This window comes from Ipomoea triloba, chromosome 3, assembly GCF_003576645.1.
Source record: "Ipomoea triloba cultivar NCNSP0323 chromosome 3, ASM357664v1".
In the NCBI taxonomy this organism is placed as follows: domain Eukaryota; kingdom Viridiplantae; phylum Streptophyta; class Magnoliopsida; order Solanales; family Convolvulaceae; genus Ipomoea; species Ipomoea triloba.
Genome location: NC_044918.1, coordinates 23790229 through 23796228, shown reverse-complemented (window position 1 = coordinate 23796228; position 6000 = coordinate 23790229).

Genomic DNA, 6000 nt, shown 5'->3' with positions numbered 1-6000 from the left:
GCTTCCTCCGACTGCGACTTCCACCGTCTATGACTTCAATACAATCTTCCTCCTCTTCTTCTCTATTGCGACTTCTATCGTTTGTGACTTCAATACAGTCTTCCTCTTCCCTACTACGACATCTGCCGACTGCGACCGCTAGGAATTCGAGAAAAAGCTTGATGGATTAGGATATCAGAAACAATGCCTCCGAATTCAACTTTTTTACCTCCTCATCCATGTTTAGGGAGTTCTTCTACGTAGATTTGTCGTCCAAAGAGCTCGGTGGATCGGAATTTAGAGGTTCAAATAGGTAACTTGGGAGCTTGTCGTCCAACTTCTACCCATTTTCTTTAGGAGTTCTTCTGCCATTGATGGTTTGGAAATTGGGAATAGAAAACAAGTTTTCAAATTCAATTTTTGAAAACATAAAGTAGAAAACAGAGAATTGAAAATAGAAAATAGAGAATGAAAGTAAATAGACCCTTAGCTACTCATAATATGAAAATAGATATACAAAATCAAAGGATTAATTGAAAGCATAAATGGAAAACAAGTGGAAGAGATGAATAAGAAAACTTCTCTATTGAAGCCTTGATTCTAAAGTTGCAATGTTCTTGAGCTTGGAAATGGAGAGAAAACAAGAAATCTACTATATTCTAAGCTATATTAGAGCTAAACCTAACTAGGAAATGAATGATCTATTTTTGGGTGAAAGAAATCTCCTTTTAAAGGAGTCAAAACGTGCTGTCAAAAGTTGCAGAGGCTGGCCACAGGTACGGACACGTGTGTGATTGTACCCGTGGCTATAAAATGAAAGCGCACTGACTCCCTGGCTCCCATTGACTCTACATGCATCCAAAATGCTCCAAAAATTATTTAATTCAGCTGTGTCATCAAGAATTACACCTAAATACACAAATGAATCAAATGAGGAACACTTTGGGCAAAATTATAACAAATGACAAGGAAAATAAGCTTAAACGCTATGTGAAAGCATGAACATTTAGGCACTTATCAATACTATCAACCCTAACCCCGGTTTCGATCGAGGTCCTTATGGTGGTAACCTAGCAACTCCGTGTCGCTCGCATTGATGGCGTTATCAGCTTCTTTCATTTTCTTGGTTTATCTCTGAGTTTAGTTTTGAATAAGCAAGTGTGCATGGCGGACGCCTAGTTTAAGATATATACTAAGCATCTATCTTCTTATGATTTTTTTTTCATAGTCCAATTTAAGTTCAACTATGTATTGCGTTTGTTTAAGATTGTATTTTGGGTTTCTTCCTTCTTCCCAAAGACTGAATCCCTAATCCCAAGGACACCCATGCTCCAGCACAGAGCATATGAGAGGATGTAAATCATGGTAACTCAGTTGAATGCAAGGCTAGACCTTTGCTTACTACGCACAAGGAGCCCCCTCACATTAAGATGTTGCTCCCACACTGCTATTGGTGAGACTCAATCCCTAGTCTTTCTTCCCAAACTTCACCTATGTGACCAACTAAGCTGCCCATGCGGGCTGAAAATGGGTTTCTTTGACGGTGATGAAGAGGAAGTCTAAAAAACAGGCCCGGCCCTAGGCAAGAGCGAGCTGGGCCCTTGCCCGGGGTCCATCTCTAGAAGGGGCCCATAGCCCCATATAATATCTAATAGATTAATATTTATATAAAAAATGCGTTTATTATTATTTTTTTTTTCTGAAATCGATGAGTCGAGGAGCGAAGAGATAACAGAGTTTCGCATGCTGCCCAGAGCCCAAAAGTCGTGACTCAGCCAACAACCACCCAAAACTTCTCAATAAATAAAAATAGTCATTAAAACTTCATAAATTACATCTTATCTTATCTTATATACAATAAAGCCAAAAGATTTTGCCAATGAGATCCTCCCATTTTCCCCCCAAAACTACACATTCCAAATATAAAAATATTAAAATTCAATATACTTGACCAATGCCTAACAATTCCTATTTTGGTTCATTTCATTTTTTTCCACTTCTTTCGGCAAGGGCAGTTGTAGTTTAAAAGAAATCTCAACGAGAATCACTCGAGGATCAGGGGGCAACTACTACTATTATAAGACAGACGTGGCTTCAGACGGACCAATGCCCTTCCTTGATCTTTCACCTCATAGATCAAGATCAGGCCTAACTTCTTGCTTTTTTTGCTGCTGGCCTAGCTTATCTCCCCCTATTTTATTTTCTAGTCTTCCTTTAGCTTTGCAATTTAAACTAAGTTCGATGGCCCGAAGCGGCCACACCAACCCTCCGTTGCCTGTTATGAATAGAACCAGGCTATGTAGGGATTTTATTTTAAGCTATCTAGTTTTAGAACAAGGACATCATCGCTACCTCCGCCTTAAATTGGAGTTTATTTTTTTCTTTATTTTTTTGTACAAATAAAACTAATTTATAAAAAAAATATATATCATTTAAAAGCTCTAATTAAGATCTTTTAAATGACATCCATATTGTTATATTTTTTTATTTTATATTTTTGAATAAATCTATAGGTACATAAAGTTATTACTTTAGTGTAAGACTTATATACATTAAACTTGATTTTTATTAATATATAGAAACAACATTATGAACCTACTATAGAATGAATGGAAATACATATGGTGTATATTTAGTTTAGCATTTTTGGACATTACGAAAACATGTAGGAGGAGACGGAAGGGATATGCGATGAACTGCGGAACAATTGAATAATGGGTATGTAGAGTTTCATATGGCTGAGTTGTAGCGTTTATAGAATGGGTCGTTGCGTTTGGGTTAATTGGGTTAGACCGATTTTGCAATCATTATTGTGTGGACCATGGTCCATACAACTGTGTGGACAATACTATCAAATAATTTACATTCAGTATATATATAATGTACTTTTAGTATATTAAAAATGTGCATTATATTTAGGAAATGTATATTATTTGAGTACTGAAAGTACATTATTTTATATAATGTACATTTAGTATATTAAAAATTTGCATTTTGTTATGGTCCACACAATAATTTGCCCCGATTTTAGGTCATAATTTATATTGGTTGGATTTTAATATTGTAATAATACATATTATTGTAATGGGCTAGATTTAAATATTAGGTCTGACTATTTCTTTATCAAAATTTATAACTTGGGCCTTAACACATAAATATTTTGTAAAAATTTTTTATTTTAAATAGGATAAAGATTATCATTTTACATCTATATATATATAATTAATTAATTAATTGTTTTGTAATAATGTATGTTTAAATTCTCTTTTGAACAATTTTTAAAATTTTAAATTTAAATAAATATATGATAGAATTTAATTCTTTTGAAGTTTTTTAAATTTTAATTTAAATTGTATAATTCTATTTATAATAATATTTTCATTCTTTTAAACATAATATAATTTAGGTAATTTTAAAACAATGGTCACTGAGTGCGTTTTTTATTTGAGTTCAAGTATGATATTTCAGGGAAAAATAGTGGTTCTTGGTGGTGATTTTTAACAAATACTACATGTGGTTTCCAAGGGAAGAAGACAAGACATTGTTGGGGAAAGTATAAACTCTTCAGTCTTCATATCTTTGGAATAGTTGTAAAGTGTTAAGATTGCCTAAAATTCAAGATTACAAAGAGTGAGAAATGTTGAAACCTTGAAGAAATATATGTTATTCTCAAAATGGATTGCTGCTATAGGTGATGGTGAGACAGATGCGACTAATGATGGTTTTGCAAATATAGAAATCTCAAATATAATTTATTACAGCCGAAGATGATCCAACTGTAACAATAGTTAATAGTATATTCCATATATTTTGTTATGGTACTTGTGATTTGGAATATTTAAATGGTCGTGCTATTTTAGCACCAACATTAGAAGTACTTGATGAGATCAGTGAGTATATGAGTAGCTTGAATTCAACTAAGGTATGACGTATTTCAGTTCTGATTATGTTTGTTAATCGGATTCTGGTTCATACATTGGTTCTATTGCATACCTAGAGTTTTTTAATGTGTTAAAATGCTCAGGGATTCTAAATCATTATCTTGCTTTAAATCTGAGGTCTCCAATCATGTTTTTTACAGAACATTGATCATTCAATCGGTTTGTGTAATGGAATGAGATTGGTTTATAATTAGTAAATTAGGATATCGTGTTATTGAAGCAAAAATTATGTTAGGAAATAATTTGGGTACTCGAGTTTTGATCCCGAGATTGACATTGATTCTTATTGACTTTTGACTCCATCAGATCCTCGATTATCATTTAAGTTCCAAATGAGAGAATTCCATCTAATGTTATGTTATGTAATGACAATAAATAAGAGCCAAGGTTAAAGTCTTCGAATCTTGGATTACTTTTGAAGAAACACGTTTTCGTACATGGACAACTGTATGTAGCTCTATCTAGAGTTATCAACCCTAAGGGTCTTAAATTTTTATTTTAGGCCAAAATGGAGAGTACTTTTCTTCAACGACAAATGTTATGTACAAGAATGAGGAGTATTCTTCTTCAACAGTAACTGTCGTGTATCAAGTAGTTTTTAAAAATTTATAATTGGATATATATAATTATTTCAATTTATTTTTACATCTACCAATATTTATAACTTTTGTAAATTTAGTATTATTTTGAAACATTTTGTACTTCATATTTCGCATTAAATAATTATATGTTTTCTTAGGATGTGTATTAGTAATTCAATATTTAATTATAATAAGTTTAATTTTCATCCCGTGCATCGCACGGGTGCAACACTAGTAAGCAAAATAGCAATCTGCATCGCAAAATAATAAACCTAGACGCCTAGACGTCAAATTAACAATCTGAAAATCTGCAATCGACAATCAATGGGCCAATGTCAGCCTGTCAGGGCTTTGGGCGCTTCCCCTGATCGACAGGCCACCGGAATCACCTAATCATCTGGCCACCGCAAGTCTGCAATGACCTAATTGCCGACCAACCGGAGTGACCATCGCCTCTAATTAGTGCAAATGTGTATTGTGCAAAGGTATTCTGTATTTAGAATTTAGTATTTTGCTATCTTTGAACTCTGGACTCCTCTGCCAATTGCAATTGTGCAAAATAGACTCTTTTTTTTTTTTGAAAATGTGCAAAATAGACTCTAATAAGTAATTATCTAAATTCGCTGTAATTTCTCTTCAAACTGCCAATTGTATTGTAATTCTATTAATGAAACTAAGTTTTAAGAATCGTAATTGTGTTTTAATTCTATGTAAACCAAATAATTTAGAATTAGGAATTTTAATTGTCTTTTAATTCTATTTAGAATTCCTGGGTAAATTGTAAACTTTAGTAGGTTTATTATGTGAAGATTTATTTTATTTTATTTTATGCAAGTTTTTTAAAATTTATTTATTTATTTATGAAATGATTGAATGCACATGTAACATGTTGACCAGATATCTAAGTTAGCCATAATAAGAATCTCTCATCTCTAAGTGCTTCATAATATAGGTGCTTTTGTTTTATTTTTTAGGATCAATTTAATAATAATTATTTTATACAATATTGTCAAGAAAACATTTATTTAGAAATGAAAAAAATAAAAAAAGAAACAAATTGACCAGTTATAGGATATAGGGCCTCTCTTTTTTTACTCGCCCAGGGCCTTTAAAACGATAGGACCGGCCCTGCTAAAAAATAAAGTATTAATCTCAACATTAGTGATAGGGCAATTCTACCCTTGAGAAACGGGGTCAGAGAGTCAAATTTAAGGGAAGGCCTGTAGATGAAATGAAATCAAAAGTAAGAGGACTGACGGTGTTAGATTTAATAAAAGTTGAAGACTAAAAGTGGCTGTGTCACAATAGTCGAACGTACGTCCACTGATATTTACTCTTGCTTTTAATTTATTTAAAATAAGTTATAAGCTCGAATGGTAAGTGTAGTAAAATTGAAGTTGTGGGTGCAGGTGAACGGAAGGCAACACCAACCTGATAAAAAATTAGAAGAAACCGCAAAGAACAAGATAGCTAGACCTATCCATCTTTAACTACTTTGT